At 42.9% G+C, this 24,154-nt stretch overlaps 1 protein-coding gene across 1 annotated transcript in view; it reads right to left on the reverse strand.

Moving 5' to 3' along the window:
• The window catches only part of FRMD6 (FERM domain containing 6), a 100,912-nt gene extending 86,250 nt beyond the window's left edge, over nucleotides 1–14,662 (reverse strand). The window contains exon 1 of the mRNA XM_070732997.1: nucleotides 14,577–14,662. The gene's annotated coding sequence lies outside the window, so the exon portion shown is untranslated. The remainder of the gene's footprint in view (nucleotides 1–14,576) is intronic.
• Nucleotides 14,663–24,154: the final 9,492 nt, after the last annotated feature.

A 24,154-nucleotide genomic window follows, 5' to 3' on the forward strand; every position in this document is an offset into this window, starting at 1 on the left:
ATACTACCATAAGGCAGCCCTTAAAGATCACAGCATCAAAGCTTTCAAATTATTTGTATTCAATTTTAAGGCCCATTTTAATTCCTGCCTGACTCAAACTACAGTGGTACCTCAAGATACAAACCCCTCGTCTTACGAACAACTCGTGATACGAACCCGGGGTTCAGAAAAATTTTGCCTCTTCTTACGAACTTTTTTCGAGTTACGAACCGGCGTTCGGAGACTGCTGGGAAGCCGCGCGGCTGTTTTAAAAGGTGACAGCCGGGCGGCGGGGCTTCCCAGAAGCCGCCCGAACGCCGGTTCGTAACTCGAACAAAGTTCGTAAGAAGAGGCAAAATTTTTCTGAACCCCGGGTTCGGTTCGGGAGGTTGCTGGGAAGCCCCCCAGCCCGGCTGTCACCTTTTAAAACAGCCGCGCCGCTTCCCAGCTGTCTCCCGAAGCCGAACGCGGAAGTTCGGCTTTAGCGTTCGGCTTCAGGAGACAGCTGGGAAGCGGCGCGGCTGTTTTAAAAGGTCACAGCCGGCCTGGGGGGCTTGCCAGCACCCCCCCGAACCCCGAACCCGGGTTCGGGGGGTGCTGGCAAGCCCTCCAGGCCGGCTGCGACCTTTTAAAACAGCCGCGCCGCTTCCCAGCTGTCTCCTGAAGCCGAACGCTAAAGCCGAACTTCCGCGTTCGGCTTCGGGAGACAGCTGGGAAGCGGCGCGGCTGTTTAAAAGGTCGCAGCTGGCCTGGGGGGCTTCCCAGCACCCCCCCGAACCCTGGGTTCAGAAAAATTTTGCCTCTTCTTACGAACTTTGTTCGAGTTACGAACCCTGGGTTCGGGGGGGGTGCTGGGAAGCCCCCCAGGCCAGCTGTCACCTTTTAAAACAGCCGCGCAGCTTCCCAGCAGTCGCCGAAAGCCGTTTTTTTGCGGGGGGGTGTTTGGTTTTACGGATTAATTGACTTTACATTGTTTCCTATGGGAAACAATGTTTCGTCTTACAAACCTTTCGTCTTACGAACCTCCTCCTTGCACCAATTAAGTTCGTATCATGAGGTATTACTGTACATTGCCTATTGCTTTACATTTTTCACTGTGAAAAATGGTCACCACAAAAAAATGCATAATGTCAAAGCAAGTTTGGTGTTTCAGGGCTCCGCAAATATGCTGAATTTATTAAATAGGTGGGGGGTAGGAAACATGGCAAAATTCCCTGCTAAAAACTACCTTTTTCCAGGAAGTTGAAAACATCCCTAATAGTATCCAAAACAAAGTTTAATAATAAACCAAACAAAACTTTCTTCAACTTCAAAATCTGCCCAGTTTCCAGCACATGTAAAAAATAAAATGGAATTGTGATCATTTGAAATTGACATACAGTATTTTCTACATCTGGTCTGAATTATTCTTTCATAACACTGCCTTGCATGTAATAAGATAATTGCTTGCAGATTTAGATTTTTTCCTCTTCTATAGAACTTTCTCTTAAAAAGTAAGGTTTAAAAGGAAGGGAGGTGGAAGATAAGTTATACCAGAGAATCTGCATCTTCCAGCATTTTAAGCTCAACTGGATCTTCCGTCGTTTAAGTTTTCAAAGTTCTGGAGTCTCATCAACATGGAAACAAAAATGACATTCATGGTTTCAGGCTGTCTATCATTCTACAATGCTCTGAGGAACATATAGGTCCAACTCTTATTGTTTAAAAGTCTGAAGGCCAGAAGAGAAGAGATTTCTGTACATATAAGCCACATGTATTTCTTAGTTCAATACACACTTAGAGAAAAATACATGTATTATAGTTTTGATGCAATTAAAATGAGCTGCTATAAAATAATATATTTTGCCCACATGAGCACAGCCTTGCTGGCTTTAAAATATGACATTCCTTTTCCATGGAAACTTTTTTTCTTACATGTATCAGTATACAGTAGAACCCCGACTTACGAGACTAATTGGTTCCGGAAGGAGGCTCGTAAGTCGGAACGCTCGTATGACGAAACATTGTTTCCCATAGGAAACAATGTAAAGTCAATTAATCCGTGCAACAACAAAAAAAACTGCTGCCGCCGAACGCGGAAGTTAGCGTTCGGCTTCAGGAGACAGCTGCAAAGCGGCGCGCGTGTTTTAAAATGTCGCAGCCGGCCTGGGGGGCTTGCCAGCACCCCCCCGAGCCCCCCAGGCCGGCTGCAACCTTTTAAAACACGCGGGATACGAGCGCCAAGGAGCTGTCTCCTGAAGCCGAACGCGGAAGTTAGCGTTCGGCTTCAGGAGACAGCTCCTTGGCGCTCGTATCCCAAATGTGAGCTCGGGAGGCGAACAAAAATGTCGCTCCCCTCCCAGCTCTTATCTCGAGTAGCTCGTAAGTAGAGCTGCTCGTATGTCGAGGTTCCACTGTACAGGAATTCCAAACTTGTATGTTACTAGCATGAATTACATTTACTGTAGAGTTTTGCCCAATTAATAGCACTGCTTTTCTTCACAAAATGCCAACCAATTTCAAAGCTACTTCTATAGCAAATGCATTTATCTCCTCTTGCAATACTTCTACAGAATAATAATCTCACCTTCTCTAGGTTACATGGCAAAAAAAAAGTTTATTGTCTAATTAAGTACATATAAACTTTTACCTTTTGAATATTTGGCTGGCAGGCTTTGAATAAAATACACTGCTGACAACCCCCCCCCCTCTTTTTCATGAGAATCCCTTCCTTTCTATTCATTTAAAAAAACATGATTGATCAATCCAATAAAAACTGCAATCCTCACACTGCTGTCTCTGGCTTAGTATCACATGAAATACAGCAATATTTTCCAAGCAAATGCCCTTCCAACTATGCTGGATTTAAATTCCCATAGTTCCCAGCCAGCATGGATAGTACAGCTGGACAATACCAAGTTAAATAAGAATGTATTGCCGGAAGACATCTTAGCCTATAGGACAGACTCACTCTGCAGGCTTTCTTACTCCAGTCCTTAGGTACTACTATCTAACATTGCATCTTTTGACTTGAGTTCTCGGAGAGGGGCGGCATACAAATCCAATTAAATCTAAATCTAAATTTTTCAGCTTAGTGTATGAGCCAACCTTAAAATATACAATCTATTGCCTTTTTCTTCCTTTCACTCCCTGCCTATCAAAAACCTGGATCTTATCTAACAGTAGAGACATTTTTTTCCCCAAAAGTGGGAGAATTGGACAGGACATGCTTACTTTTCTTAGTTATCCAAGTGTCACATGAAATCTACAAGATGCTTACTAGAGCTCAATTGTTCCTCCCTTCTTCAAGCAATTCTTCTTTTGCTCCATTTTAAAACTCTGACAACTTCAGAGCTTCAATATTAAGGGGTTTTTTTCTCCTTTTCTTTCCTTCCACCATCTATGGTTTTGCAGCCTCCGAGCTGCAAAAAGATCTGGATATTTCAAAATCTTACAACAATTTATTCCCATTAATACATGCATTAATGGGAATAAGGAGATCGCTGACCATTTCAATAGCTACTTCTGTTCAGTTTTCTCAAAAGACACCTTACAAAATAATACTATAGAGGGATATAGCATTGCTTCCAGCTGTACGGATTCAGCTCCAGTGATCTTAGAAGCCGATGTCTTAGAAGAACTTGAACGATTAAAGATAAATAAGGCAATGGGTCCAGATGGCATCCACCCCAGAGTTCTTAAAGAACTCAGATCTGTCATTGCTACCCCCCTGACTGATTTGTTTAACCAATCCTTGTTAACAGGAGAAGTTCCTGAGGATTGGAGAATGGCCAGTGTTGTGCCTATTCACAAGAAGGGCAGTAGAGAAGAAGCTGGTAACTACAGGCCAGTTAGCTTGACATCAGTTGTCGTTAAAATGATGGAGACTCTACTCAAAAAGAGGATAAATCAGCACCTAAAAAACAATAACTTATTAGACCCAAATCAGCATGGCTTTACTGAAGGCAAATCATGTCAGACTAATCTCATTGATTTCTTTGACTATGTCACAAAGGTGTTGGATGAAGGTGGTGCCGTGGATATTGCCTACCTGGACTTCAGCAAAGCCTTTGATACGGTTCCACATAAAGAGCTGATAGATAAATTAGTGAAGATTGGACTTAATCCCTGGATAGTTCAATGGATTTGCAGCTGGCTGAAGCGTAGACATCAGAGAGTTATTGTTAATGGCGAGTATTCTGAGCAGAGTCAGGTTACAAGCGGTGTGCCACAAGGATCTGTTCTGGGTCCTATTCTTTTTAATATATTTGTGAGTGACATAGGGGAAGGTTTGGTAGGGAAGGTTTGCCTATTTGCCGATGACTCTAAAGTGTGCAATAGGGTTGATATTCCTGGAGGCGTCTGTAATATGGTAAATGATTTAGCTTTACTAGATAAATGGTCTAAGCAATGGAAACTGCAGTTTAATGTTTCCAAATGTAAAATAATGCACTTGGGGAAAAGGAATCCTCAATCTGAGTATTGTATTGGCAGTTCAGTGTTGGCAAATACTTCAAAAGAAAAGGATTTAGGGGTAGTGATTTCTGACAGTCTCAAAATGGGTGAACAGTGCAGTCAGGCGGTAGGGAAAGCAAGTAGGATGCTTGGCTGCATAGCTAGAGGTATAACAAGCAGGAAGAGGGAGATTATGATCCCACTATATAGAATGCTGGTGAGACCACATTTGGAATACTGTGTTCAGTTCTGGAGACCTCACCTACAAAAAGATATTGACAAAATTGAACGGGTCCAAAGACGGGCTACAAGAATGGTGGAAGGTCTTAAGCATAAAACGTATCAGGAAAGACTTAATGAACTCAATCTGTATAGTCTGGAGGACAGAAGGAAAAGGGGGGACATGATCGAAACATTTAAATATATTAAAGGGTTAAATAAGGTCCAGGAGGGAAGTGTTTTTAATAGGAAAGTGAACACAAGAACAAGGGGACACAATCTGAAGTTAGTTGGGGGAAAGATCAAAAGCAACATGAGAAAATATTATTTTACTGAAAGAGTAGTAGATCCTTGGAACAAACTTCCAGCAGATGTGGTAGATAAATCCACAGTAACTGAATTTAAACATGCCTGGGATAAACATATATCCATCCTAAGATAAAATACAGAAAATAGTATAAGGGCAGACTAGATGGACCATCAGACTTCTATGTTTCTATGTTTCTAATTTGAATATATTCAGTCTTTTAAAATATTGCCTGATTTTTGGTTTCTTTATGACTCAGAGTAGCTTAATTATTCTATTTCTAATCATGTTGTGAGTAGGAAAAGATACTGAAGAAATGGTTTGGGCTAAAAATTAAGATCCTAAAGTAGATTAAGGAATCCTAAATTCTAGTCCTGCCTTAGGCAGAAAACCAGCTGGGTGATTTTAGTCCAGTCTTTCTAAAGTTCTGGGCAATGGCAAATCATTTCTGAAAATGCTGCCCAGAAAATTGTATGGACTTGTTCAGATAGTTACATAACGTGCGCGTACCCACACACAAAACCAGAGGACGACATACTGTTTAGAACATCCCAATATATGCATCCTATTTTAGGTCAATGACATCATTATGACATCAGCAACCACAAAAGTATTCTCTACATGCTCATCTAGCTTAGCCACAAACACATCTTACAAGGGAAGAAACAGACGTTTCATCAACATAAGCCATTTGCAAATCCAAAGTTTTGCAAATCCTCATTCAGTTCTGGATGTTTGCTATTTTTCAGTTTTATATACATAAAAAAAGAAAGCAGAAGAAAGACATATGCAGACGCGTAAAACCAATATAGCTATTATTTCAAAACTAAAGCTGGCAAAAGTAAAGTGGTTGGGAAAACAGGTGGGATCTTTACACAACTCCCATGCACCCAAATGGACCGTATACACTACCTGACACTAAACAGAAGCCTTTTGTGTTCATGCAATATAGCACAATATTACTGATAAACTGCAGAGATGGGTGAAGACAAATCATATCAAGATCAAAACACTCCAGGAGCGTCAAAACATCTCTTTTATAGGCACCATCTGACAATGGTCAAAATACCCATTTCCAATTCAAAACAACGCTGAAGTCTAAGTTTGAAATGCATCTGGAGTAAAAAAAAAAGTATTTTTCCACTCAACAATAACAGTTCAGTCTGCAAAATGCCTTGTACACCTCTAACAGGATTTACTCACAACTCATTTGTTTCTCTACAGTCTTTCTAGTTTCAGGTTACCTCTTTGCTATCTGGTTTCACCACCTTTTCAGGTTGTTTGTTGTTTTCCCCATACAACGTGCCATGCGCACAAAGAGCTGCTTACGCAGCAAAAAAGCAATGCAGACTTGAGCAAAGAAACACATATGAATATATTGCTGGTCCCAAAAGGAAGCAGCAAGAAAGCCATACAGCAGACATTTTATACTACTGAAGCTCTCAACAATTTGAGAAAGTCTGTGCAAAAACTTTGAGGTACATTGAACAGCAAGCGTAATGCAGAATGTTCAGCAGTGATACTTATGGAAACAAATGTAAGGTGTGCTTCTCCATTTTTGTGTAGTAATAAGATTAATCTACAAAGCAGTTGTATACTGGAACAAAATTGTTATATAGCCCGCCTTCCAGCCATGATCTGACTTTTAGCAGAACAATCTGGATGCTTAACTAAGCATGCCAGGTAAAATTGTGGCTTATTCAGTAAATGACAAAATAATTAATAATTATAATAATAATTTATTAGATTTATTAGAAAACTCGGGGAAACTCACAACCTTCTGCCACACGAATCCCAGTGACCGATTAGGTCCCACAGAGTTGGCCTTCTCCAGATCCTGTCAACAAAACAATGTTGTCTGGCGGGCCCCAGGAGAAGAGCCTTCTCTGTGGCGGCCCCGGCCCTCTGGAATGAAACCCCCCCAACCTCCTTGCCTTTCGCAAATTACTGAAAACCCACCTCTGCTGCCAGGTTTGGGGGACATAACTTGACCCTTAGCTGTTTCATTTTATGTATGGTTTAATTGGATGGTATGACTGTTTTTATAATGGGTTTTTATAATTGTTTTTAATATTAGATTTGTGCTTTGTATTTTGTTGTGAGTCGCACCGAGTCTTCAGAGAGGGGCGGCATACAAGTCTAATAAATTAAATTAATTTAAACAACAATAAACAATGCAGTACAAATCCAATAATTAAAACTATAGCTAAAACCTCACTACCATTTAAAAGCAGTCAATACTACCCAATCATAACCACACATTTGATCAAATCTATCGGTCCATTACGCATCTGAAATAGGAAGATGTAGGATGCCACTTTTCTAGACTTTCCTAAGGATTTTCTGTGATTATGCAACTTGAAATCTTTCAGACAAAAGGCCACAGGTAGATTTTATACTTTTGTCAGGCAGATTCACCCATAACCCTTTCCCCCCCCCTAAAGACTTCTTTAGTCACATGTGACATCCCACAATGAAGTGACAACATAGCACATTACTACTTTTGGATGCCAATAGAGGAAAACATTGTGATGGGTTAGTCATTTTCATTAAATAAATAAGGAGGGCAAGAATGGCCAGAAATCACAGAGAGATTAGGGTCATATTGCATTTTTCCTGTTTAGAATGGCTGTTGACCAGGAGTCTCCAACCTTGGCAACTTTAAGCTTGATGGACTTTAACTCCCAGAATTCCCCAAAATTCCCAAAAGCTGGCTGGGGAATTCTGGGAGTTGAAGTCTGCCACGCTTAAAGTTGCCAAGTTTGGAGGCCACTGGTGTAGACCACTTCCTTCCATAGCAGAGTTATTGTCAGGGTTCAGCTATCGAGATTGCTTGGTTGAAATGTTGCAAGTCTTCATTGTTTCTGACTGTCTCGGTAATAAAGTGCATGTCAATTCTAAGACATCTCAGTGGTCAGGACAAAGGACAGTCCTTGAAGCCATGAATTCCTAGAGAGCAGAAGAATGCAAGAACAATATCGCTGGGGAGATCAAGGTCCTTCTAACTCAGCAACAGCTATCCATTAGATGCTTCTCAAAAACTGGGCATGAGCATCACTGTTATCAGAATCTGAGATTCAGTATCAGTCAAATATTCTCCCTTGGTAAGATTGTCTACGTACACTAACACGGTCATAAAGAAATGGCTTGAGGAGGAAACAAATGGCACAGCAATGAAATGTAACAAAGACACCCTGACAATTCTATTAAAGTTGTAGTACAGGCAATCCTCCATTTACAGCACAACTGAGCCCAAAATTTATGTTATTAAGTGAGAAATTTGTTAAGCGTGTTTTGCCCAGTTTTCTTTCTTTCTTTCTTTCTTTCTTCTTTCTTTCTCTCTCTCTCTCTCTTTCTTTCTTTCCTTCCTTCTTTTTTTGTATGCCACCCAAAGGTTTTCAACTTTTCTTGACACATTTGTTAAGTGAATCACTGCAATTGTTAAGTGAATCTGGTTTTCTCATTCACTTTGCTTGTCAGAAGGTCGCAAAAGTGGGTCACATGAGTCCAGAACCCTGCAACCATCATAAAAGCAAGTCAGTTTTCAAGCATCCAAATGTAAATCATGTGACTATGGGGATGCTCCAACGACCATAATTGTGAAAAATGGGTCTAAGTCACTTTTTTCAGTGCTGTTGTAACTTTGAATGGTCACTAAATGAACGGTTGTAGCTCAAGGACTATCTGTGCATATAAAACAAGCAGAGTCACTATTGACAAATGAGAGTTGGTGTTAACATAATTGTGAAAACACCAGAAATTAAAACTTCGGAGATAGGATATTGCTGATTAAGTTCACACTTTGCACTAAGTCAGTGTTTCTCAATTATTTTCTGTTATGTCCTCCCCCCCGGAAGAAGTAAATATTTTGCACACACCCAATTCTCCGATGGGATGATTGTTTGCAATATTCAGCAGGTTTTCGCTGAAAAAACTCAAGCAGCTTATCAGCGTGATTAGGTGTAATGTGTGTGATGCCTTAATTTATTTGGCTTCATGCTGTCCACTGCCAACATTTTTAGACACAGTAAACATACCGTTCTTTCCTCGTCTCCCACCATAATCACAATGAAGCCAAGTGCTACATACACTTCATCATATTTCTGCATCTTAGCTTTTGGGAATCTTACGTTTGTCTCATTATCTCCATCTCTCTCCTCCTTTCTTTTAATCCCTGTTAAGTATTTTTCCATGGTGTCTCTTAAGGGTTGGTTATATGCACGTCACATCTCCTACTTACTCTGTGTGCTATTGTTTGGTGCAAAAAACCCTTACTCTCTGTGCCAAAAAAAAAAGCACATTCCATGAGGTCATGTGCCCCCCCGCCATCGCTCCACACACCCCAGGAGACCCCACCCCACTATTTGAGAAACACTGCTAAGTGAAAGCAAGATTTGCTTGTTTTTCAGATAGGATGTTACATAAACTTTATATCTTCTTCAACACATCATGGCTGAGCTTGATGGCTGAACCCTACCTGCATAATAACACTCTAATGCACAGTCCTGGGCGTCTTAATCAAAGGCTAATCTATTATTTTCCAGGTGTCTCTGTAGAATGTCTTAGTTCAACATTATTCCATCTTTGATGCCAAACTGAAATAGCTATTTCTTCTTCAACAGGTAAAAGGGGTATGCTGGGAAGCCAAAGTGAAGTGGAAATCAAATGAAGTTTTTCTACAGCTTTTATTCCAAGATCAGCAACGCCGTTTCAGATCTGGGCCTCAATTAGTGCTTCTAAAGACTGTAAGGTCTCCTACAGTCTTAATACTGTATTTAAAAAAATTCTTGGTAATTGTGACATTCTTGTAAAGTAGGATCAGATGAAGAACTAAAATAGATTATGCTTTGCTCGCATACAAATGCAATAAATAAATAATAAATGAATAAATCTGAACAGCAGATCTATAGCAGACATGAAATTAGAATAATTTCAATTAAGACTAATGCTGAGCTCAACACACTCCCATTTTTTCCATCCACCTCCACTTCTACAAGTAAAGGAAAATAGCCTAACCTCCATTAATGTGATATGCATAAGGTAAGTTGGCCTATAACCCCCATGAACATCTATCAGCATGGTTAATGTAGTGCAACAGCTGCTTTGAGGCTATCAAACTACAAACTTTAACTATATTCTAGTTTGTTAAATAAGGGTGTTTGTGCTTTTATCTATACCCAGGGGTGGGTTCTCTCTGGTTCGGGCGAACTGGTAGCAACCTGCTGGTGATGTCACGATGATGTCACCAACCTGGTCCGTGGGCACCACCATCTTTTCTTTGAACTTTTTATTCATTTTTAATTTTTTCTTCTTCTGAGCATGTGCAGAAGCCAAATTTCCAGCACTGTACATGCAGCTGCCATCTTGTTTTTGGCTCTTTTTAAAATATACTTTTTGCCGAGAGGCAAAAAAGGAGCTGTGATGTTCCTTCAATATACCAGGGTGATTCGACACAAAATGTAACCCTTCCCTGGTACAGAGCTGAAGGGATTGGATACTGTAGCCTAGAGGATAATTCTCTGCCTTACAAGGCAAAGGTTGCAGGTTCAAGTCCCAGTGGGTATGGCTAGCTGATGAGGCCAAAATAAGGCCGAAATAGATCTATCCTAGTCTCCCTTAATTTTCAAATTCAGCTTAAACATGTGACATATATATATATATATATATATATATATATATATAATTTTCAAATTCAGCTTAAACATGTGACATATATATATATATATATATATATATAATTTTCAAATTCAGCTTAAACATGTGACATATATATACACACACACACACACACACACACATATATATATATACATATACACATACACATACACACACACACACACACACACATATATATATATATATATATTTGTTTTCGTAAATTTTCACGGGTATATGTATGTAGATTGTTCTGAATTTGGGTTTTGCCCTGTGTAATATTTTGCATGTTTATGCGACGTTTCGGTGAAATCACATTCACCATCATCAGGCTGAAGTTTCCAAGCTTCGTGCTGTTGTAAAATGGAATGTTTGCAACTATATACAGTATATGATTGTGGTGTGCCCAGGCACCGCGGGAAGAAGCCAATCAGCAACAAGGTAAGTAGGAACCCATCCCTGTCTATAACACATCAGAACGTGGTAATAGTCTTCTAGTTCAACAAGCAGCAAGTTGACTTTGAATTTAAACACAGAGTGAATGTCAGAAATACCAAAAGAAGAGAACAACTGGTAGCTTACAGACGTTTCACTAGCATTGAAGACGTTAGAGTTGGGGTGGCTCTGTGGTTAGAGTGCAGCACTGCAGGCTACTTGCAGCTGTAGTTCAGCAGTTCAAATCTCAGCACCAGCTCAAAGTTGGCTCAGCCTTCCATCCTTCCGAGGTGGGTAAAATGAGGACCCAGATTGTTGTGGGCAATATGCTGATTCTGTAAACCGCTTAGAGAGGGCTGTGAAGCAGTATATAAGCCTAAATGCTATTGCTATTGCTACCTAGTCAGGTAGAGAAGTGTTTGAAAGCAAACCAAGCTCAGAGAGCACCCAGGATTCCACAGAACCATAAAATGTACAGAGGATCTGAATTTGAGTGTGTCCTTTGCAAGGCTCATATGTAGACCTAGCAGATTGAACCCCAACACTGCAGAGATACAACAGGAGATAGGGACTTATGACAACTAGAAGTAAATGTTCACCCTTATCAAACATCCCTCCAGGACTCTATTATTATTATTATTGTTGGTGGTGGTGGTGGTGTTGTTGTTGTTGTTGTCAGTACAACACAGCAAACGAGATCACTATGCTAGATTTCGTATTTCATCATCAGTCAGGTGCTTCCCAAACACCTAGGACTGCGTGATGTAGTGGCGAATTATGTGTGCCGATCCCAGTAAAGCGGCCTTTTGCAATTGACAGATGGAGATTTTGTCAATTCTGATGGTTTTCAAATGTCCGCTGAGATCCTTTGGCACTGCGCCCAGCATGCCAAGGACCACTGAGACCACTTTCACTGGCTTATGCCAGAGTGGTTGCCGCTTTTTTATTATTACTATTACTATTTATTATTACTACTACTACTATTATTATTATTATTATTATTATTATTAATTGGATTTATATGCCACCCCTCTCCAAGGACACGAAGCAGCTCCCAACATATCAAAACAATATACAGTATCCATATCTAAAAATCCAGTTAATATTGCTAAAGTATCTTTAAAAACCCTAATAACATTTAAAATCACTTATTCCCATTCGCACTGCAAAACATACTTACACTCGTCGGCCAGTGGGCTAGGGTCCACAGAGGAGGCTCTTCCCTTAGGTCCCGCCAAATGACATTGACTAGTTGACGGGATCTGGAGAAGGCCGACTCTGTGGGACCTAACTGGTCCATTATAGGACCCTTCTCAAGAGCCCCTACTTATCTCTCAGGGCAACATCACCCCTCTTTCTTATTATCTCCAGACTCCCTGAGTTACCCAAAACAGAACTGGTAAGATATTTAAGCATGGTTGGGAAAGAAAATTATTCAGGAAAAAACGGAATGAGATGCCCGGATGCCGTTCTAGATCATTCATGCACCCACAAAGCTGCTTATCTTTTGATTCTATCTACACAATCAGAAAGTTATACATACTCAAGTTCCGTTGCTTTGGGAGGAAAACACTGACTTCAAGGCACTGTCGGGATCTCACCCTTCCTTTCAAAGAAAACTCAAATGAAGCAGTTGAATTCCAGCATTAAAGGGGAGGCCATCTCGGGTCCCATCAAGCCAAAGGGAGGGGTTTGTCTCTCTTTTTTTGGGCCAGCTCTGGCTGTTTGTGAAAACAGTCCAGCTCAGTTTAGCTCAGCTCACCTCATGCTCCAACTTTGGTGAGGCAGCTCCTCAAGGAGGTTTAAAGCAAGCATCGAGAGAGCCTCTATTTATTTCTGCCCCACAATAGATGTAAATCGCTCCAGACTTGACTGCAGAAAACACAACTTTAGCAACAGGGCGATCAACGCCTGGAATGCACTACCTGACTGTGGTTTCTTCCCCAAACCACAAAAACTTTAACCTTAGATTGTCTATGGTTGACCTCTCCCCATTTCTGAGAGGTCTGTAAGGGGCGCACATAAGCACCCCACTGTGCCTACCGTCCTCTTTTATCCTTACTTTAACGTTATGTTTATGCAAACGACTGCTATCCTATACATGTATGACAAATACTGTATAGAAAGACAGACAGACGGACGGACGGACAGACAGACAGACAGACAGAAAGATAGATAGATAGAAGGATGGATGGATGGAGAGAGAGAGAGAGAGAGAGAGAGAGAGAGATGTAGGCAGGCAGAAGATAATGATAACAACAAACAACAACAGGGACCTTGGAGGTCTTCTAGTCCAACCTCCTGCTTAGATCAATAGATAGATAGAAGGATGGATAGATAGATAGATAGATAGATAGATAGATAGATAGATAGATAGATAGATGGGTGGATGGATGGAAGGATAGATAGACAGACAGATAGAAGGATGGATGGATGGATGGATGGATGGATGGATGGATGGATGGATAGATAGATAGATAGATAGATAGATAGATAGATAGATAGATAGATAGATAGATAGATAGATAGATAGATAAGATAAGTGGGTGGGTGGGTGGGCGAGCAGGCAGGCAGATAGATAGACAGACAGACAGACAGATGGTAGGTAAGTAAGTAAGTAAGTAAGTAAGTAAGTAAGTAAGTAAGTAAGTAAGTAAGTAAGTAACTAAGTAAGCAAGTCAATTCCCCGGCGACTGATGGAGTAATTCTTTCAGCAGACCCATGTAATACTCGCAGTCCCGCCCCACCAATTTCAATCCATCCAAGCTTCCAAATCGAGGAAACCCTTCCATTCTTTGCAGCTGGAGCAAAGTGTCCTGCCCACAGCTGCCGAAAACAACCCCCCGCTTCTCCCTTCACACAATCAGATTCAGACCATCTCAAGACCCTCGAGCGTTTCCTGCGGCCCCCCCCCCCGCTTCCCCAATTTCTCCGTCCAAACGGTCCCGCCGCTTGACTGGAGATGCTATAGAGATCGCAAGTTCTCGTCCGCACGCATCCCAAAAGGCGCACCCAAGCCCGGAGCCCGCCAAAGAGGAATCGGCTGGCCTCTCCCCTCCCCTTCATTTCTTTCCCGGGGGGGAAGCCTCCCCCCACTCTCTCACTCTTCTCCCCCCCCTCTCTCACTCTTCTCCCCCCCCTCCATCTTTTCCGGCCGTCAAAGTTTTGGTCGGCCTCTCTAGGAGAGCGACCCCCTAAATCTTGCCGGCACCGCGCGCGCTCCCACCCCCCACCAAGCCTTGCTCCCCATTTGGAGCACCCCCCATTCCATGGAAGGAATGAAGCAAGGGGCTTCCCGACGCCGCTGCCCCAGACACGCAACCCAGAAGGCACCCCCCTCCCCCAGCCCTCACCCCGGCGCGCACTTCGCTTCCAAAGAAAGCCGAGTTTGGCCAGGCAAGAGCGGTGGGGCGCCTCCATCCCGCTCGCCCCGCTCTTTCTCCCTTCCTCTCTCTCTCTCTCGCTCTGCATTCCTGTTACGAATGGGTGGGGGGATAAGGGGAGTCCTCCAAAACAGCTCCCCCCGCCGAGCCGAGTTTCTTACCTCGACCGGAAAAGGCGAAGGGGCTTCCTACGGCGCCTCCTCCGCGTACTCTCTGTGGAGGGAGCTCCCTGGTCCTCGCTTCGCTGCTGCGGCGGGCTGTTTTTTTCCCCCTCCCCTTCCTCCGCTGGTGCTACTCTCGCAGTTACAACCGCTCCTCCCTTCGCCCAGTTCTGGAGCCGACTGGAGCCTCAATCACAACACATGGAAAGAGCCAAGCTGGGGGACCGTACCAAGAGCCGCCGGTGGGGGTGGCCGGTGCGTGGCGCTCCTCAGCGGGCTCCTCAGCAGGCTCCAAGCGGGCGTTCGTGCTGTCCCTCGGCGGGTCAGGACCGCGTCTGAGATCCGAAACCTCCTCAGCCGATGCTCGGCTTGGGGGAGAAGGGCGATCCCGGTGGCTCTTTTATTCCTATGGCTCCCCCTCTGTCTCCCTCCTATAGTCCGAACCCTTCCCCAAAGCATAACATTCTCTTCTAGGAGAATGAGCGTCGCCCACAGCTATGCAGCAGCTGGGCAGAATTCGCCAGCGTAAAGGACTAAAAAAGTGCCCGAGTCCGAGATGGTCGCCTTCGAGCCTAGACTTAAGAACCTCCGGGGACGCAAACTCAGTCAGGAGCGAACGATACTCTGCAAGTGCTCAGAGGAACTATTGTTACTCTGGTGCTCCAAGGCCCTTTTCGGGATCGGGGGATAGTTCGATTTGCAAGGAATGTGGTTTTGAGTATTAGGTCGAGTTGGTTAGACCTGCGTGTGAATATAATAGTAGCTGTGGATATAATAGTTGTGAGAGGGCTCTTTGGAGTCTTGGTGGACAACCAGCTAAATATAAGCCAGTGATGTACAGTTGCAGCCAAAAACCCAATGCAGTCCTAAGTTGCACTGATAGAGAGATACAATCTAGGATAGAGGGATAAAATCTAGGTCCTGCAATCTAGGACCAGGAAGGTACTAATACCACTCTATAAAGCCTTAGTTAGACCACACCTAGAGTACTGCATTCAGTTTTGGTCACCACACTACAAGAAAGACTTTGAAACTCTACAGAAAGTGCAGAGGAGAGCAACCGGGATGATCGATTGATTGACTGATTTAGTCAAGTACAGTACGTATTGATAGTATACAAAGATATAACAACGTTTATATACATACTAGTAAGAGAGAAACATTAGGACAGGGGACGGATATGCACACCCCTTACTGAGCTCTTAGGAATCTGGTGAGATCAAGAGTGGATACTCTAAAGCAGTGTTTCCCAACCTTGGCAACTTGAAGATATCTGGACTTCAACTCCCAGAATTCCCCAGCCAGCATTCGCTGGCTGGGGAATTCTGGGAGTTGAAGTCCAGATATCTTCAAGTTGCCAAAGTTGGGAAACACTGCTCCAAGGGTAAAGTTTTGGGGGTTAGGTGATGATACTACAGATTCAGGAGACTAAAACATATGAAGAGAGATTGGCATGGCTAGTCCAGCAAAGAGAAGGACCAGGGGAGACATGATAGCAGTGTTCCCATATTTGAGGGGCTGCCACAGGGAGGAGAAGACTGTTTTCCAAGGCACCAGAAGGCCAGACATGGAATAACGGATGGAAGCTGACCAAGGAGAGATCCAACCTGGAAATAAGGAGAAATTCCCAGACAGTAAAAGTATAACCAGTGGAACAGCTTGCCTACAGAGATTGTGAGAGCTCCCAACACTTGAGACTTTCAAGAGGAGATTGGATGGACATTTGTCTGAAATGGGGCAGGTTGGACTAGATGACCTACAAGGTCCCTTCCAACTCCAATGATAAATGTAAACGTATTGCTGTGAACAATACGTTTGGAGGTTTTTAAACTATGTATTTGTAAATGGATGCCGTGAGATGAGGAAGCGGGCTAATTAAACGAGTGATATCTAGAGTGGTACACCAGCGGGTGAAAAGTTACTTCAAATTGTTTCAGCCGTGTGCTTGCAATTTGCTTTTTACAATGGCTTACCTCAGTTTGCAACCTCACTAATGTTGATTTGCATAAGAAATCGTCATTAGGCAAAGAGTCCTCTGCAGAGCCAGCTATACAACAACAACAAAAAGGGAAGCAGCAGAGGAGAGTTTGGAGAATGTGTTACTTAGCACAGTGATTTTCAACCTTTTTTGAGCTGCGGCACATTTTTTACATTTACGAAACCCTGGGGCACATTGAGCGGGGTGGTGGTGGGTGGCTAAAAAAAGTTTGGACAAAAGAATTCTCTCTTTTCCTCCCTTTCGCTCTATTTCTCTGTCCCTCCTCTTTCTCTACCTTCCGCTTTCTTTCTCTCTCTCTCCATCCCTCTTTCTTTCTTTTCCTTCCTTCCTCTCTTTTTTTGCTCTCTTTCTCTCTCCCTCCCTACCTCCCTCTATGTCTTTCTCTCTCTCTCCTTCCCTCCCTCTCTTTCTCTCTCTCTCTTGCTTTCTTTCTCTCTCTTGCTCTCTCCCTTGCTTTCTTTTTCTTGTTCTCTTTCTCTCTCTCTTGCTTTCTTTCTCTCTCTTGTTCTCTTTCTCTCTTGCTAACTCTTTCTCTTGCTTTCTTTCTCTCTCTCTTCCTTTCTTTCTCTCTCTGAGCTTCGCGGCACACCTGACCATGTCTCGCGGCACACTAGTGTGCCGTGGCACACTGGTTGAAAAACACTGACTTAGCAAATGGAGTGAAAACAACCTAAAGGGCCAAAGTTATACAATTAATTCTATATTATTCACATGCATATCTGATGAATGTATTTTTACAATGCTTATGATAATGATCTATCACTATTTTAATTATACTTGATTGATTGATTGATTGATTGATTTTATTGGATTTGTATGCCGCCCCTCTCCATAGTCTCGGGGCGGCTAACAACAGTAATAAAAAAACAGCATGTAAATCCAATACTAAAACAACTAAAAAACCCTTATTGTAAAACCAAACATCCATCCATACAAACACACCATGCATGAATTGTAAAGACCTAGGGGGAAAGAATATCTCAGTTCCCCCATGCCTGACGGCAGAGGTGGGTTTTAAGGAGTTTATGAAAGGTGAGGAGGGTGGGGGCAATTCTAATCTCTGGGGGGAGTTGGTTCCAGAAGGCCGGGGCTACCACAGAGAAGGCTTTTCCCCTTGACGGGACCCGGAGAAGGCCCACTCTGTGGGACCTAACCAGTTGCTGGGATTCGTGCGGCAGAAGGCGGTCTCATAGATACCCTGGTCCGATGCCGTGAAGGGCTTTATAGGTGATGACCAACACTTTGAATTGTGACCGGAAATTGATTGGCAACCAATGCAGACTGCGGAGTGTTGGTGTTACATGGGCATATTTTGGGAAAGCCCATGATTGCTCTCGCAGCTGCATTCTGCACGATCTGAAGTTTCCGAACACTTTTCAAAGGTAGCCCCATGTAGAGAGCATTACAGTAGTCGAGCCTCGAGGTGATGAGGGCATGAGTGACTGTGAGCAGTGAGTCCCGGTCCAAATAGGGCTGCAACTGGTGCACCAGGCGAATCTGGGCAAACGCCCCCCTCGCCACAGCTGAAAGATGTTTCTCTAATGTGAGCTGTGGATCGAGGAGGACACCCAAGTTGCGGACCCTCTCTGAGGGGGTCAATAATTCCCCCCGCAGGGTGATGGACGGACAGATGGAATTGTCCTTGGGAGGCAAAACCCACAGCCACTCCGTCTTATCAGGGTTGAGTTTGAGTCTGTTGACACCCATCCAGACCCCAACAGCCTCCAGACACCGGCACATCACTTCCACTGCTTCGTTGACTGGACATGGGGTGGAGATGTAAAGCTGGGTTTCATCAGCGTACTGATGATACCTCACCCCATGCCCTTGGATTGATTGATTGATTGATTGGATTTGTATGCCGCCCCTCTCCGAGGACTGGGGTGGCTCACAACATGTCTAAAAAGAATATATAATATACATAACTAAAGAATCCAATTAATATAACTAAAACTAATAGAGTTAAAATCATCCATTACCATTCACACATTGAAACATACTACATTTGTCGGATTGAACACAAATTCCTTATGTGTTCAATCCCGCTTGGCCAATAAAGAATTCTATTCTATACAGTGTTTGTATTTTATTTATATTCCTGACTTTATTAGTTTTGCAAATAACTCAAGGTAGTCAACATATCCTCAGGTTTCCTGTCTGAGCAGGAGGTTGGACTAGGAAACCTCCAGGGTCCCTTTGAATTCTGTTATTCAGCTTCCTCTTCCTATTTTCCCCACAATCACCCTGTGAGATGAGTTGAGCTGAAAGTGGTATCCCAAAATCATCCAGCTGGCACTCATGGCTAAGAAGAGATTAACTCAGTCTCCTGCTTTCTAGCCTGATGCCTTATTTACTAGACCAAATTGTATAATCTCTTTAGACCAAAGATCAGCCTTATAAGGTGGGTTTCACGCCTAGTAGAAATATGAATTCTTTTGGCTGGAACTGGTCTCATCATATCAGAATTCTGGAATAGCCTTTGTAGGGAAAACCCATGAGTGACAAAGCCTTTTTATGTTTTATGCATCCTCACTTGTTAAATTTTATTTTTAGTGTCTTATCTGTCAGCCCAAAGCCATCGTTTTGAGTTAGAGACTTTGGTCTGCCACAAGTAGAATAGTACTGTGGGAATTGGGGAGGGATGGTTGCATGAGAAGGAAAAACACTAGCCACAACAAATTCCTTCCAGAGATTCAAGGTCATCTTTTGTCCAGCACTAGCCAGAAGTACAGGGGAGGATCATGGACGTTGAAAGAACAGGAGTGGTCCACATGATGAACTTGTGGGTGTGTGGACGAGGGATGAGCCTTAACCTGGGTGGAGAACTGTAGGGGAAGTTAGTATTGGGTTGACTACAGTTCGTATCCAACATGGCTTTGTTAATAAATTGGAACCTGGAAGAAGCCTAAAGCTTGGACTCTTATTTATTTCTCGGATGTTAATTGGGACACTGACATTATCAGCAGTATTTGCATTACTGTTTTGGCTGTTATTCCATTATATTTCACTGCATTTCTTATGCTATTGTTTTGTGAGAATGCCTTTTTAATAAGCCAGAAGAAACCTTGAAGCATTGTAACCAAAATAGTTTTATATTTAAGTTTCTCTAAAATATTAATAAACCGGAATTATCCCCTTATCGCAGAGAAGTTGATGAGACGAACACTCCAACCTTTCATAAGTCTACTACTCTGAAGTAAGCCTTATGTAGTTGAGTGATGCTTGCTTTCAGGGAAGAAGATAAAGCACTGCAATTTTATGTTATAGTCTGTAAACCTAAGTCTGAGAATAAGTCTTGCTCACACAGGGAGGACTTACATTGGCAAAAGCTGAGCAGTGAGGCTACAAAATAAATTACTGCAAAGGGACAGGATATTCACCAAACTCAGCAGTATGTGTTTCTCTGTACTGACTCAAAATGCTACATTTGCAAAGCAAGTTAAGTTGTCAACCATGATTGACCAATTATTATGGCTAAGCCAAAGTCAAACAAAGCCTTTGGCTTAGAGCGCTACATGAATCAGATCTTCACACTATTAACAGTTTTGTTCTGATTTTAATGTATTTTGTAAATAAATCTATTGCAGTTTCTAAAACAGTGCTTACAGAATAGGAATATTCTTTATTAGTCAAGTAGTGATTAGACATGTATGTATGTATCGAAGGATACCTTATGTCCTTGATACATAAGCTCTCAGTATACATACTGTTGTGGTTCAGCCTGGGACCCCTCCGGGAATGGCTGATTTGCTGTCGGTGTCCAGCTCAGAGGCTGAGGACCAGGAGGGGCAGACTGACGAAGAAGCTGAATCCCAGGCTGAAGATGAAGGACAGCCAGAGTTCCACCAGGGGGAGCTCTCCCCAGCAAGCAGCCTGGATTCCCTGGGGGAAGATGCTAGTGACTTCATAGATATGCGACAGAGGAGAGCTAACGAGAGAAGAACGCAATTGGCTAGGTATTTCCAGCATTAGTGGTTGCAGCTGGGTTTGGGTGTGGTGCTCTTGGGAAAGGATAAAAGGTGGCCCCACCCTTCCTGGCTTGTGGAGTTTTATCTTGGAGATTCGTGAGACCTGTCTGTGAACTTTGGTGGCTACAATCCTGGTTTGTGCCTTGGACTATTGAAACCTTGGGGGGGGGGGGGTGCCAGCAAGCAGCTTGTGAAATTGACTGGACATCAGGACCCTGTTGTACGTATCTGTAACCTGTCTGCTGTGAAGACAGGTTTTCCTTTGTGCTTATTTTTTTCCTGCTATAAACTACTTTTGGATTTTACCAGAGTGTCTGGCTGTTTTTTCAGTGGGTGTGGAGGTCTGGGAAAACCCAGACAGAACACATACCAACAGCAAGGTGATAAGTCATAGATCAGAAATTAGCACAGTGGTCTTACTCTGGCCAAATTTGCGATAAGTGAACTTCAACTTCCAGAATTCTCCAGTTAATATGCCGTGGGGAATTCTAGGAATTGAAGTCCAGATATCTTAAAGATGGTGAGGCTGAAGAACACTGATTTAGGAAGTGAAAACACAGCTGCAGTAAACTTTAGAGGCAGAATAAGTCAGTAGTTCTACTGTATATGGAGAAAGGTGAAAAGTGATATATTTATAGCAAGCTACGTTTATGTGAAACATAGACAGAGCTATAAGGAGGGAAACATTAGGGTGTAACCCAGCAAGATTCATTAAGTATATGCAGGGATGGGCTACTGCCCGGACAGGGGGCTGGCGAACGCAGTGGGATAGCGAAAATGGAGCTCCACCCCAGAGCACCCAATTTGCACTGAAAGATGTTGAAAGAAAATGCAGAGAATGCTATTTATTTGTTTGTTTGTTTGTTTGTTTGTTTGTTTGTTTGTTCGTTCGTTCGTTCGCTCGTTCGTTCGCTCGCTCGCTCGCTCGCTCGCTCGCTCGCTCGCTCGCTCACTTACTTACTTACTTACTTACTTCTTTCTTTCTTACTTACTTACTAGATTTGTATGCCGCCCCTCTCCGTAGACTTGCATAAGCCGCGCCCACAGTGTGGTAGTAAAAATTTGGGTAACCCTTCACTGAGTATATGTAACTTTAGGCGTACTCTTCAAGATTATTATTTTCTTCTTTCCTTCTAGTCTAGACAATCTGCTCTCTCTCCCGCCACCTTCATCCCATTATAACAATTTACAGTATGTAAAAAGGGATTGTTTTTATATACTACTGTAAAGGTCATGCTACATGCCCAGATCTGTCAACATGACTCCCAGGCCGCCTAGATAAATCCTGGCTATTTACCTGACTGCATAGGAATTATAATAATTGGAACTTAAAACCTGTAATTGGTGCATCTGGTGCTAGCTTTCCTACCGACCAGTAATGTTAACAATGGAGGCAACAAGTAAAGAAGTGATGAGCATGTATATAAAAGGAACCACCACTTAATTCAATGCCAGCATCTACCAGATCCTGTAATGTTTGCAGTTTGAATATGTTCACTAATGATGAAATCTGGCACATAAGAGGATGCAGGTGAATAACAATGCAAAGTGCTTCCTACAGCTAAATCTACAGCCATCACAGGGGTGAAATGCTTCTGGTTCTCTCGTGGCTGTCAGTCGTCGGAGAGCCGGTTGTGAAAGGGAGTATCAGGCTCCTCCCACCTGCCCGTATGCCGCCATTTGCATTCTGTGCATGCACAAAAGGTAAAAGAATCCAAATGGCAGCATTCAGGCAAGTGGGCGGAGCCTCACGCTCCCTTCACAACCAGTTCTCCGACAACCGACAGGTATGAGCACACCGGGAGCATTTCACCTCTGAACCAGCATCATCTGAATGAAAAAGAGCCACATAAACTTTTATGATAGGTAGGCAGGTAGGTAGATAGATCAGACAAATGGACAGACTATTACAACAGTGTTTCCCAACCTTGGCAACTTGAAGATATCTGGACTTCAACTCCCAGAATTCCCCGGCCAGCATTCGCTGACTGGGAAATTCTGGGAGTTGAAGTCCAAATATCTTCAAGTTGCCAAGGTTGGGAAACAGTGTTACAATGTACAGGAGCTTGGTAAAGAAAATGCAGTCTGCAGTAAATAGTATTGATGAGTTTCAAAATTCAGGAAAGCATTCGCTTGAAATGACTTTTTCTGAGCTGCGTACCTCAAAGAATGAAAGGTCTTCTACAGAGGCAATCAGCTGCCCTGTGTAATTTTGGCCTGTTGTTTAGATATTTTGCATAATTGCATCACAGCAACAGCAAACTGATAATACAAATTCTATGCATAGGCAGCAAGGAAAATAGTTTCTCCCTTTCTGTTGCTGCTGCTGGGGGATCCCATGCAAAGAAGGGACAGCAGAATTAGCACACGAAAAGGACAGCACGCAGGAATGCCGCCCCCTTCTCCTTTTCCCTTTTCATCCTCCCAGGGGCTCAAGGAAAGCCTCCAGAGCCCGGGGGCCCCCCAAAAAATGCTCCCCCTACTGTGGTGCAGGATGCCAACTAGGTCACGCCTACCATGGCCACACCCACCCAACAACTGGGCAGAGAAACCCTTCCTAAAATTTTTGAAGCCCAACCCTGAGCAGATCAGCCTTTCCAACTGTATTGACATGGTCCAGTTACTCAATTAACTTCAATTCCTTCCCCCCCCCGAGGAAGGTAGATGAGCATATTGACATAGGGGAAGGTTTGGTAGGGAAGGTTTGCCTATTTGCCATTGACTCTAAAGTATTCAATAGGGTTGATATTCCTGGAGGGGTCTGTAATATGGTAAATTATTTAGCTTTACTAGATAAATGGTCAAAGAAATGGAAACTGCAGTTTAATGTTTCCAAATGTAAAATAATGCACTTGGGGAAAAGGAATCCTCAATCTGTGTATTATATTGGCAGTTCTGTGTTAGCAAAAACTTCAGAAGAGAAGGATTTAGGGGTAGTGATTTCGGACAGTCTCAAAATGGGTGAGCAGTGTGGTCGGGCAGTAGGAAAAGCAAGTAGGATGCTTGGCTGCATAGCTAGAGGTATAACAAGCAGGAAGAGGAAGATTGTGATCCCGCTATATAGAGCGCTGGTGAGACCACATTTGGAATACTGTGTTCAGTTCTGGAGACCTCACCTACAAAAAGATATTGACAAAATTGAACTGGTCCAAAGACGGGCTACAAGAATGGTGGAAGGTCTTAAGCATAAAACGTATCAGGAAAGACAATGAACTCAATCTATGTAGTCTGGAGGACAGAAGGAAAAGCGGGGACATGATCGAAACATTTAAATATGTCAAAGGGTTAAATAAGGTGCAGGAGGGAAGTGTTTTTAATAGGAAAATGAACACAAGGGGACACAATCTGAAGTTAGTTGGGGGAAAGATCATAAGCAATGTGAGAAAATATTATTTCACTGAAAGAGTAGTAGATCCTTGGAACAAACTTCCAGCAGACGTGGTTGGTAAATCCACAGTAACTGAATTTAAACATGCCTGGGATAAACATATATCCATTGTAAGATAAAAATACAGGAAATAGTATAAGGGCAGACTAGATGGATCATGAGGTCTTTTTCTGCCGTCAGTCTTCTATGTTTCTATGTTTCTATTGTAAGAGCCCTGCCTCAA

The sequence above is a fragment of the Erythrolamprus reginae genome, chromosome 1, assembly GCF_031021105.1.
Source record: "Erythrolamprus reginae isolate rEryReg1 chromosome 1, rEryReg1.hap1, whole genome shotgun sequence".
Lineage (NCBI taxonomy): Eukaryota > Metazoa > Chordata > Lepidosauria > Squamata > Dipsadidae > Erythrolamprus > Erythrolamprus reginae.